The sequence below is a fragment of the Typopeltis vanoorti genome, chromosome 13, assembly GCF_054136105.1.
Source record: "Typopeltis vanoorti isolate ZY-2024b chromosome 13, IOZ_Tvanoo_1.0, whole genome shotgun sequence".
NCBI lineage: Eukaryota > Metazoa > Arthropoda > Arachnida > Uropygi > Thelyphonidae > Typopeltis > Typopeltis vanoorti.
Window position 1 is genome coordinate 752,681 of NC_143561.1, and position 13,583 is coordinate 766,263.

A 13,583-nucleotide genomic window follows, 5' to 3' on the forward strand; every position below is an offset into this window, starting at 1 on the left:
TTTAATTAATTTAGAGAAATTAAGCCTAGAATCAGACGAATTAGTTACAGACTTTCTTTATTTTTTGACCCTCAGTTAAGCCGTTACATTTTCTGGTAGAAGTACCTGTAAAAGGGTCAACGTCTAAAAAGGCTGCTATGACAGGACTTTTTTGTTCCAAGTATTCTGCTCATTGTAGAAAGATGAATAAGGAATCTGAAATGTACTAATTTTCTTCAGTCACTTTTAAGCCTTTCATGTTTACAGTAAAGCGAACAGCTCTCCCTTTATTTTTGTTCGATTTTTCAACATATTGCTGGATCCTCTGATAAGATACGAAGCGCGGGCACACATTATGCAGCACAGACTTGCATTGAATAGTGTGTTGAAACGAAAAAATGTATGAGAGATTTACAGAAAAAGAAATCGCGAGACATTTTTCTGCAGAATAATCGCCTCTGCAATAAAAAAGACTATCATAGATCACCGCAAGATTATAACAATGTAATCTAAGAAGTTGATTATCATAGTAATAAAGCAGGTAGGCTAAGCATTGAAAACATGAACCAGATGCAGTTCGCCGAACAAACTTTGGCAGATCAACTCGTAAACCGACCATTTAACTAGCTTGAAACATCTTTTCAACCAATGTGAATATTACAACCAGGAAACGTCAGGAAGAACACATTCAGCCTTTTGTCTTCTATCCTGTGGAGAGAACTACCGCCTGATCCCTTTGCGCCCGATTGGAAACTTTGAATGTGTACCCGCTCTGTAGACGCAATCATCAGTTCTACAATCTTCTACGAGTTGATTGGTCTCAATTTCTGGTTGTAATATTCAGAAAAAGGTTTCGTTCTTAGGTTTTAGACACCAGTGTGTTAATTTTATTTATTTAGCGTATGATGTCCAGGTCTCAGAATAAAACATAAAAATTACATAAAACAGCATAAAAGCAATTGTAATTGTAAAAATCATATTAAAAGGGGTACACTAGGTAAAAATGATTAAACATCAAAATCAAGAAATAGGAGTGAGAGCTTATTCCTTTAATCCTGGATCCAGGGATTCTGGGGTCAGTTTAAAAAAGTCCTCTTTAGAACCCGAGAATGAGTAGATAGGGCACTCAAGCACAATGTGAATGATAGTCTGGATCCCTCTTCCGCATTCACAGTTTGGGGTATCGAACCAGTTCCAGTTATGCAAGAGATTCGTACATCTCCCATGTCCTGTTTTGATCCGATTTAAAGTGTTCCGTACATGTCCAGGGAGATTGAAGCCCGCCAGATGAGATGTCTGATTTGAGATGGGTATTTGAAGATTGGAGGTATGTTGAAACCAATACTCTCCCGATGAGTCGCATAGGTCGAAGTTCTGGTCGTTTATTTGTATTGCACTCCTCCAGGCAGGGTGCCTGGATTTCAGTCTTTGTGCAGTATGGAAGGAAATGTCTTGGTGGATAGGCAAGGAACTGTCTCCAATTATTTTTGTCCATAGTTTGCTAAAGGCTTGGGACCTGCGGAGCGAGGGAGGGGCTATATTACTGACAGTAGGGAGTCAGTAGCCTGGAGTAGATCTTAAAGTTTGTTAATGCATTTACAAGACAGGGATAATCATGTTCAACTCACATTCTCGGCTATCGATGATATCAGAAACGTTTTACTGCGACAGGTTTTTAGATTTATTCAAATCGCTTGTAAGCAATTCAAATTGTACTGGATAGTAGGATTGATTTTCTAAAAATAGTAGAAATGAAATGTCTAAGATTAGGACGTAAAAGATTTAGTCCCGCTTTGAGTGAAAATTAGCGCGCAACAGCAAATATTTCAATATAATTTTGGAAGCTGTTGGGAAACCATTGTGGAATATTGGACTAATGTGTGTGTGTGTGTGTGTGTGTGTGTGTGTGCGCACACACACACACACACACACACGCTGATTGCTCCTTAGCTTTTATTAGCTTTTTGTTTATTGCTTTTTTGCTTATTAAAAATTTCGTAAAGTGATTGGTGCCGAGGCGTAGTCAGTTTCTTCCATGTTATAGTAGAAGTGAACCCTAAACAGAAAAATGACGATCGGTATAATAATAATAATGATCCTCTCCTAGCATATCTTCCCTTTCGTGTTGAGCTTAATGGCTTGTCACAACCGAGTAGCTTGGCCTCAGAAAACTGATTACTGGAAACGTTGAGCAATGGGTTATATATAGAAAAAATCAAAGTTAAAAGATAAACCAGAGTCGGCAATTATGGAAAGCATCTTTGGATTAGGAAATTAAAGATTAGAAAATAAAACTGCAAATCTCCAACGACTATTTTAAAATGCTGACATCATCAGTTAACGAAAGAAAAGGTGTTCTCTGGAGCTTATTGAAGATTTTTTTTCTGTTTCTTAAGAGCTTTCTTAATTCGGACAGGAATGTAAATGTTCGTTAAGATATCGAGTTGCCTCTGTTCTCATTTTGAATCAGTGCAAACATCCTTCTATATTTCCTCACAGGTGTGGGAGATGCTCTTTCTGTACGAAAACATATAATTATTTCTTCATTCAATAAATAACGAATACTGATGAATGACACCTACCTCAGAGAGAGAACTGCTTGAAGGAATACCTTTCGTTAAGAAATCTTTCTGCTTAATGCTCAAATGCCAGCTTTAAACTTATATTCTCAGAGATGTTAGTATTAACCATCGTTAATTTCGTCAGCAACAGTAAACAAGGAGCCATTCTGTGATATTTCTGTTTATCTCGAGGGATAGCAGTGTACCTTCGTAAACATTATTGCCGTAACAGGTAAACCTCTGTAATGAATGCACCGAATTGTTATGGTAATGAAATGAGAAGCATTTATCGTCGCTTTCGGGTAGATTTAATCCGACTAATGCAGCTGCTATACATTAACAACAATGATAATCTCGTTGTTATAGTAACAAGTGTAATTCCGAATTAAATTGAGATGGTAATCGATTGAAGAGCATTACGTTTACTGTAATTTGTATTTCGTTTTAGGTTATTGCTAACATTACGAATGATAATAAAGCAAGAAAAATTTCTTCCTAAATGCATTACTGACTGAGATGCTGAAGAAAAGTGAAGCACTCGATTATTCTGCGTAGTGGAAGTTTGTGTACCCTGGATTTATTACGATGAGCAGAACCTCTCTGATGTGAAAGGCTCTCCACCTTTGTCATTTTATAATAATTACTTACGATCTAGATAAATTTGTTTCTCGTACTAATGTTTTTTTTTTTTTTTACTGTTGACACGTATTGAAGGAGCAGATGAATTTTACAGTCGACTGTAAAGACGACTACAATATTCTTTAAAATAGGCGCAAATTTGTTTTAAAAAAATCGCTCGAGTTTGTCACTAGAGCCGAGGTACCTCATCAGCGTTACCATTACCTATCTACAGCAAAAACTGTCGATGAGTTCGTAATATTCGTGGATAGGATGAGATAAAAAATTCAGGATTTTAATGCATTTGAAAATAGTTTTTCTTTTCTTTGTTTCCCTTTTTTTTTTTTTGTAACTTTTATACTGCACAAAAAGCCTAAAATATACCTAAATGTTAGAACTCTGGAATTTTGTTTTTTTATTCTACAGTACAGGGTGATTCAGAACTCTTGGGCCAAATTTTAAAGGATGATAGAACACACCTAATCAAGCACTTTTCGTCATACAATGCATGGTCCCAACTCAAGCGGTGAAGCGCTGGAAGGCGCTTTCCAGTGAACACTTATAAGCGCTGGTTATTGCAGTCGTCGTTATTTCTACCGTGGAATGCAAAAAGGATGGATTCTTTCATAAATCTGGAGAAGGCTGACATGCATTTCATTTAAGGAGCTGCGCACAGGAATGCGAGGGAAGCCCAAAGACTGCACCAAGACCGCTTTCCGACCAGTCGCGTGCCTAATCGTAAAACCTTTCAGCGATTGCACCGCTATCTGCGCGAAATGGGCTCCTATGTCAGCGGCATGCAGGACGCTGGGCGTGCAAGGAGTGTGAGGACGCCACGTGATACAGAGGAAATTCTACGTAGGGTTGCATATTGTTCTAATGCAGCACCCGATCAATTATTCATGCCGTACGTGTGCCCCAATCGAAGGTGTGGCGAGTTCAGCGAGACGAACTATTACACCCATATCATGCACAGGGGTGCACGCCTTGACACCTGCAGATCACTGCCCTCGTGTGGATTTTGCACAGTGGTTTCTGCAGCAGACTTCAGTGCAGCCGGACTTTGATGTACATGTCTTATTCAGTGACGAAGGCCTTTACACGTGAGGGCATTTTTAATACCCACAATTATCGTGTGTGGGCGAGCAGAAATCAGCACGCCACACGTCCACATGCTTACTAGTGGCGTTTCTCAATAAATGTTTGGGCTGGAGTCCTACATGACCATTTGATTGGCCCATACCTTCTGCCAGCAAGACTGAATGGGAGACCGTACCTCGTATTTTTACAAGAGGTCTTGCCAGAATTACTGAACCCTGTTCCAGCAAACATTCAAACACGTATGTGGTTCCAACACGACGGAGCACCATCCCATTGCAGTATGGATGTGCGCAACGCCTTGGAGGCAACATTTCCAGGACGATGGATTGGTCGGGGCAATCCCATCGCTTGGCCGCTACGATAGCCCTCGATTCCAACGAGGACCTTATTGCCAGGATTTCTATTGCCGCTGCCGCTGTATGAGAAATGCCGGGTTTTCGCCAATGTACGCCAATCACCACATCGAAGGTGTGGAGCCTGCATTAATGTTGGCGATCGCTCTTTTGATCAGTTTCTGTAATTTGTTCTATTAAATTGTTTAATTTATCTTATGTAATTTCGGCAATTGTTTCAAATTACTCTGTCTTTCTTGTGTTTCCTCATTTCCTGACCCAGTAGTTGTTAACCACTAGCGCTCTTCACCGCTTGAGTTGGGACCATGCATTGTATGACGAAAAGAGCTTGTTTAGGTGTGTTCCACCATCCATTAAAGTTTAGCCCAAGAGTTCTGCAAAACCCTATATATATATATATATATATATAATATATATATTTTTTTTTTTTTTTAAAGAATTGAATGACATAAACCGAGAGAAAATGAAAAAGGTTTAATGGTATCACACGACTAGTTTCGGCTTTTTAACCAGCCAGCTGTTGATTGTGAAGAATGTTTAAGACAATACATTGACAACAGCACTCAGGTGATGCAACAAGCCATTTCACAAGAATGCCTTCTAAAAACGGAATAAAATAAATTCGATTAGAAAAAAGATCAGCATTGTAAACGATATACAGGGTGTTCGGGATAAATTTGACAGTTTCGTAAGGAAAAAGAAAATCTTCTTTGTATCTATTAAATTTAATGAATTGACAAAAAAACATTACAGGCAGAGTTAATTACAATACTATCAACAAGATTTACTCAAAATAACCACCATTAGCATCGATCACAGCTTCAATTCTGCTTCGGAACCTCGAACAAGCTGATGCTACAGTCTCCCTGGGAAGGGCCGCAAAAACTGTTTTAATTTTATCCATTAACTGGGCTTTTGTATTACTGGAAGTGCGATTGGTGTCTTTTTCAACTGCGCCCTATACAAAATAATCCATGGGGTTAAGGTCTGGGGAGTTTGGAGGCCAAACATTTGGACTGGTGAAGTCGTAGAAATTTTCAGACAACCATTTTTGACTTTTCCCAGAGGTGTGGCAAGGGGTCGAATCCTGCTGCCATACATACGGCCTACCATTGGCTACCCTTGTTATCCAGGGCTTGACTACAGTTAGCAACTCCACGAACAAAGCCCGAATTCCAATGCCAGGGTTCTTCAACACCTGTTCCTGCAGATTTGCGAGGAATTCTGCTGTACGAACGCAATCAGATCGTCTGCTAGGGATCTTTCTTCTTGCTACATCCTCGTAGTCACCATTGCAAGTCTCTAGTTCATGCCTGATTGTTTTTACTGTATTCAGGGAGCATTGGGCAGCAGTCGTAATATCCTTATTTTGATGGCAGGCACGAATCATCATGACACAAGTTATTCTCTTCCATGATTCAGGTGGGTTCCAGCTATCCATCCTTTCTGACATCTTGTATGTGAATGAAGAAGGGTCCAAACTTTTAAATGAAGAGAAGTGTGTGTTAATACATGTAACTTACGGAAAAATATAATTAATTATAAATATGTCAAATTTATCCGGAACACCCTGTATATGCTGGGAAAATAAACATTTCACGGCCAATTGCTTATAAACGTACAGGAAAAATCTGACATTTGTGAAGTGGCCAAGGGCTACGTTATGGATATACTAAAAGGGACACAGAACGCAATCAAAGCAAAATTGAGAACATCAGTAATAAGGGTAAAGGCATTATCCGATCAGAAAAATAAAATTGTAGAACATTTGATAAGTGATTGCAGCAAGATAGATTAAACTGATTATAAATACAACCATAATCAAATAGAAAAAATAATTCATTGGCATGAAAATGGAAAAAAAGTTTCTTCTTCTAACTAGTGGCAGTAACGTTTTATCTAAATTACTAGTTACTAGTAATTTGGATAAAAATTAGTGCTGAAGTTTACCATTATAAATAGAGCTCCACTTTTAAAGAATTGCACTAATACTGTAAAAATAAAAATATTACTCGATATTCCAAGTTAAAAATTAGAATTAGGTCAAACATATCACATTTCTAAAATTATTTCAAGAAACTTTAGGGAAATTTAAAAAAAAAATCAGCAAATGCCTTTTATTCCCGTATAGAGTGTAGGTGGGGCCGTTTTAGCCCTATCTCACTTATGGAGACCGAGTAGTCAGTTCCGTCTCCACTGACAACAATTCCGAGATAGCGGGTCCAAGGCTATCGCTCATTTAAACAGCATGCAGGGAAGAGACGGATTAACAAGTGCCGCCGTCTCGTGTTTCCTAATTCTAACACAATGTTTTTAATGTCTGAAAACAGTATGGGTTCAACTGTCGATTTTCTTGCGTTTAAGGGACGAAAACCTCTAATTTCCATGAGAAAGAAACCCTTACCCGTGACAAAGGTCACTAACTTCAGAAGAAAAAAAAAGATTAAACCATATTCCACTAGTCGGCGACTGGTGGAATATTTGAGCCCAAGACATCATTTGTGCAGTCAAGTGCCAGAGAGTGCAAACATCAGCATCAGTTCCAATGTGCTACGGAGGCTTTTATTTAGGGCAATTTAACAAAGATGTTTTCTCAAAGCCTAAAAAAGAAAGACAGAAGCAAATAAAATATGAGATATGTAATAAATTATTGAAAACAATCTTTTGAAAACCCACATATCCTAACTCATTGAAATATATAAAACGTATTGATGAAGTTAAGGTATTGAAATGGAATCAGGATATAGATTTTGATTTGAATAATGTTGGGGAATATTACTTAGAGCTGACCCAGTAACAGCTAATATTGAGACCACCCCAACATATCTGGTGGGCTCCCCTATCAGCCACCCAGGGGCTGATAGGGGAGCTTCTACACTCTCTGTGTTAAATAAATCTCGTGGACCATAAGGGCAATCACCTTGTTTGTAAGGAAAATGGCACTCCAATGTTCCCCTAGCTAGATCTATCTATTTCTTCTACTTTGAGGAAGACCTACTCATTTTAATCTTTCCTGTAAGTCCTTACCAGCTAAGACTTCTTATTTTATGATTCTTTTGTTATTAGACTACTCAAGGACTATAGGATATTTCCATTTCTCGCTTCTATTCGGCCTTAAAAAATCTACTATTTCCCATTCAATATACCCTATTCCAGTATGTCTCAACCTGTGGTCCACGAAGATGGAACAAGTGATCCCCAGACAGACATAAATTATTTATAAAAAAAATATATATTTTAGTAATTTAAATAAGTAACAATTATTCACGTCAAACGGAGACTTCAAAAAACAACAACAAATAGCATCAGAAATTTCAAAGGCAAAAGCAATGAAACTATATTGTAGTTCACTTCATCTCTCTTTTATTACTCGTCATTCTGGCACTACAATAATTTGTAGCGGCAGAATGATGAATAATAAGATGGGAGAAGTTTTATTGTGTCCCTTTCCCTTGTTGTTTTATCAGATTTAAATTGGACATGTGTTATACACATTTCAACCAATTGCTTGGTGTTTATTCATTATCATTACTCAAGGTTTCCCTCCTTCAATCGAGGCTCAGTAAACCTTCAGAAGTGCTAAACTATACTTGGAAAAAGTATGTAGTGAGTTATCCCCATTATTTATATATTTTTGGAAAACGTTTTAAATAATGGAAAAGTGGCTTAGAACTTGGACTTTGAAAAGAAGAGCAAATGAAGCAGGGAATATTAACCCTAATTGTGATACACCTGTTGTAACTGCGAGTAAATCGGATACTATTAAAGAGAAAGAAACAAGCAGTTCAAAGAAAAAATACATACACTAGGAAATATAAAAGATCATATTGGGAATTCGGGTTTTATTTGATGTGGAGATGTGGAGAAGTGAACAGAAACCTCAATGTGTTCTGTGTTATGAAGTGTTGTTGAACGAGTGCATGAAACCTGTGAAACGCCGATATTTAGAAACTAAACATTGTGATGTCAAAAATAAGCAAATTGAAAAAAAAAAAAGCCGATTTCAGCGACACTTAGCCACATTAAATCACATGGGTTCGATTTATAGCAAGGCACTGGAAGCATCTATTTCTCAAGTTTGGCCATAGCGAAAAACAGGGAAACCTCATTCTATCGGGGAAAATTTACTACTTTCAATGTGACCATTGAAAGTAGTAAATTTTTTACCACACTTTACAATGTGGTAAAAACTATATTTTGGAAATAAGTTACTAAAAGATGTTGATTTGATTCATTTTTCAATGACACGGTAGTTCGCAGAATTAATGATATAGCAAGTGACGTAGAATCACAGTTAATTGAAAGAGAAAGAGTTAAGAAGAGCCCTTAATTATTACTTACAAATAGACGAGACTACTGATGTTACAGATGATGCGCAGATAATATGCTACGCACGTTATGTGCATGATAACAACATTGATGACGTTATTCTGTTTTGTAGAACTTCGCCATCCAGAACAACTGGAGAAGAAATATTTCACGCTCTCAATAATTACATAATTCACGAAAGGATAAAGTGGGAAAAAAGCATGAGCTTCAGTTCGGATGGAGCTCACACCCTTATAAGCATGTATAGTTGAGGGTTGTTTCTATGGTCAAGGAAGTGGCTCCGGTTATGAATCGGGTATATTGTTTCATACATAGGGAAAGGCTGACCTCCCAAGGAATGCCACCAGAATTTAAAACTGTACTGTACAATGGTGTAAAGCTAGTTAATTTTATTAAAGTTAGACCGATAAATAACAGGCTATTTTCAGTATTCTGCAATGAAATGGACAGTGAATATACACAACATTTTTTTCATTTTGAAATTTGCTGGATTTTCAGGAACAAAGTACTAAGAAGATTATTTCAATTAAGGCACGAAGGTTTATTGTTCGTGAACGACCGTAATTCTAATTTTAAGTGATCCTTGTTGATGAAGCATGGTTATCAACACTATCCTATCTTTCTGACATTTCTATCGAAATTAAATGAACTAAATCTCTCCCTTCAGGAAAATTCTTTAACTGTTCTTTAACTACCTACGACCAAATAAAGGCATTCGAGAAAAAAAAAAAAAAACTGGTGTTGTGCATTAACTATGTAAAAGACAGATAATTCACTCCTTTTCCAACATTCAAATCCTTTTTAGTGGAAAATGATCTTTTTGTTGATTCTGAGTTTTTGGAAAGGGTTTGTGACCAACTGAAAACTCTGAAACGGAATTTCGAAACATATTTTCCGAATAATTTCAGGCTTATAGCCTGAAATTATTCCGAACGACATTTCGTTCTCGAAAAAAGAACAGTTAATTGAGCTTTCAAGTGACATTGGGAATAAAATGCAATTCCATGATATTGGTTTGGGACGATTCAAGCTCTCGCCTTCAGTGAGAATTTAATTTAACGAATTGTCATTGAAAATCTTCATGCAGGTTTCTACAGCGTATCTTGGTAAGAACGGATTTTCGTCGCCTCTTCAAATAAAAACAAAATACAAAATTCGTCATGGTGTGTGTGTGTTTGTGTGTGTGCTGATCTTCAACTGACGTTGACCAATATTGAGCCAGATATTCAACAACTCTGCAAAGGCCGAGAAACTGAACCGTCTCATTGAAAGTAAGTGGTAATATACTCTTATCATACTATTTAATTGGGTGTTAAAGTTTCCGATTATTCTCGTTACTGGTTTCGGAATTAATCCATTTCCAAAATCGGACAAAATCGGGGATGAAACCAAAGTTACGCACAGTGACGTCACGGTGAGGATCAGCTCTGCTGGAGAGGATGATTTCTTCCACGTCTCGTTTAGCGAAGTTCCGTATCGCGTACAGTCTTACGGGAATATGTGGCCGAGCACACCGAATCCTTCGCATGCAGATAACAACATCCATACGTCATGGATTGTACAGAAACACACATCACAACGTAATGAACACAAGCAGCACACAGGAAGGACAGGAATAAAACCACCACACGATTAATGAATGTGCCAGATTTATGATGATCACGGTTGTGCCTCTGCGCAAAACAGGACGGATATAATTAAAACCATCATCATAACACGATTAGTACAAAAAACATACGTAAGATATATACGGCATACGTTTCGCTGGAGGGAAAATGCGCATGACCACGTTGATGGCACTTTGCGACTGACATCCTGGGTTGAACTGCTTGTAGATACCGGGAACGACCCATCATAACAGGGGGTCTTAAACTTTTTTTTGCAGGTCATCGACAACTCCTCAGGGAAATAAGGCGATTGTTATCAGCCGTGTGTGTGTGTGTGTGTGGATGGGGGGCATTAATGGTTTTGGGATGTTTGAGTGAAACTTTTGGGTATATATATCCAGGGGATGGATTGGACAGGACAAGGGATGTCATCCATGATGAAATCTATGGATGTCATGTTCGTATTCAGCATTATGATGAATGGAGTAAGATAAGAACAACATCAATACCTCGTCTCACGACGCACTTAGCGAGTGGAACAGTTATCATGTCGCAGGTCGAATCAGAGAGTGCGTGAAGATAAAAGTTGTTGTCAACTTCATGCGTATGGGCAGATGAAGGGGGGATAACTTAAAATATAAAAGTTGCTGTGGGGAGATCAATGGGGTTATCAGCGGGAAGGCGCTGAAATACCCATTCGTTTGCCATCGCAAATCGGAAACTGATACCTTTATTTGTTTAATGAAAATTAAACCTTTCTTCAGTGATTATACGCTCTTAATTGTATATGTTGCAAAATGCTGTATATGTATATGTAAATGTAATGCATGTATATATATATCCAATTTATATGGAAAGATAAACCGAAATTTGAAACGATTTAAAACGTTTTTATGTCACGTTTTATGTGTCTTCATTGTTTTGAGCCGCGTTAAGCCGATAAGCCCATTAAGCCATTAAGCTGATAAGCCGTTAAGCTGATAAGAAAATTTCAAACGCTTCTATGTCTCGTTTTTTGTCTCTTCATTGTTTTGAAACGTCCAACAATGTGTTTGCCTTCATGAGACAACAATTTGTTTGTCGTTTTAAAACAATGTAGAACAGGTCCAGAACTGGCTCCTACGACGCCCAACTGCCCGGAACTCGGGGGGGGGGGGTTGAGCGGCGTAGGAGCCAGGAGGGAAGAGCCCCCCAATATATATATATATATGTTGTAAATGTATATGTAAATGTTCGTAATCCCACACACATTTAAAACAATAACATAACGTAGTGGTCCGTAAAATTATTTTAGGCATTTTACTGGTCCTTGGACTTAGAAAGGTTGAGAAAATCTGCCCTATTACACCTACGTGTTTAAATTTGGAAGTAAAGTTAAGTGTCTTAAGCAAAGAACCCTATCACTGAACTATCCATCGTCAGGCTAGTAACCTGTCATGGAAAAAGAATAATACTGTATTTAAAAGGAAACAAAGAAAGGTAATGCAAATGGCATTTTTTAACAAAACGCAGCGAACGGTGTAGGACACGATATGTAGAGAATGGCTGACAACAGATGGACAAAGAGAACAACAGAATGAGCAACAAGAATTAGTTATCGGAGACCAGGTAGACCAGCATTAATATCTTATGATGAGATGACAAAATGTTAAAGATATTTATGGTTGAGAGATAAACAAGATCGCCCAAAATCGATGAAGGGTGGAAAGACATTCATCCAGTAAAATGTATTGAACAAACCTGATGATGATGTTTATGATCTTCTTAGAATTAATTAGCATCACGTAAGTCGTAGCAGAGCATCTGCTAAATATCACGTGGTGTTTTACCAGAAAGGAAACTGCGAGTTTTGATTGGTTTGAAAATTGCAAAACCTTCAATAACGTGAAACTAACATTTTACTTAATCCCGAGAATACGTTTATTTGCGCTTCAGGTTAGGGTTGACTAAAAATTGATACTCGATGATTAATAATTATTACATTAAGCGCTTTCAGAGCGCATGGTAGTAACAAAGCAACAACTAAAAACAACTGCTGGCCTCGATGTCGGTTCTCCGCTCTTTCCTATATGTGTGTGTGTGTGTGTGTGTGTGTGTGTGTGTGTGTGTGTGTGTGTGTGTGTGTGTGTGTGTGTGTGTGTGATAAAAAAAAAAAATTCCAGTTCTAGCATATAGTCATATTTTCGGCTTTTCGTGCAGTATAGGAGTTGCATGAAAAAAAAGAAAAAAGAAAAAGAAACAAAGAAAAGAAAAACTATTCTCAAATGAATTAAAACCCTGACTTGTGTTTCCCATGACAGTATCTCATCCTATTCAGGAATGTTACGAACTCACTGAGAATTTTTACTGTTTATAGGTAATGGTAACGCTGGTCAGGTACCTCAACTCTAGGGACAAACTAGCGATCTTTTTAACACGTTCATTGCCGATCACGCGATATCTCGTGGACGTCGCTATCAAGTTTCTAAGCGGAATAGCATAGCGGCCACAGCGAAACGGCGCGTAATATTTATATTGGCCACTAGGGAAGGGATCGACTTTCGTGGAGTGGGGATGGCCGCCAGCCATTGTCTATTGTTTATGTTAGCCAGTGCGCACAGTGGCGGCGTTCGGACAATGCGACGACGCGACGATTTTGTTTAGTTATTCGTTGATTTAGCGTGCTTGAAGTTTGGTTTTGATTTATTTTGAGTATTGTTTTTTTTTTTTTTTAGTAAGTTCCCTATAAATGTTGATTTATGATAATTATTTTTTTCTATTTGTACGTTATTTTTAAAAATTCTATGTGATTATAAAAGAATGATAATTAAAGTTATAATTATTATGTTTAAATGTTTTTTATTTGAAAATATATAACTTATTTGACCGAATTACATATCACGCGATATCGCGTAATAGATATTTGGAGTACTTAAATCCTGTGTACATAATAATAAAAGCATATAAATAATATATTAACTTATTCTGAGTACAATAAAAACTAAATAAAAAAATTAAAAAAATTTGTCCACCACACGAAATTCCACTTTTCAGCT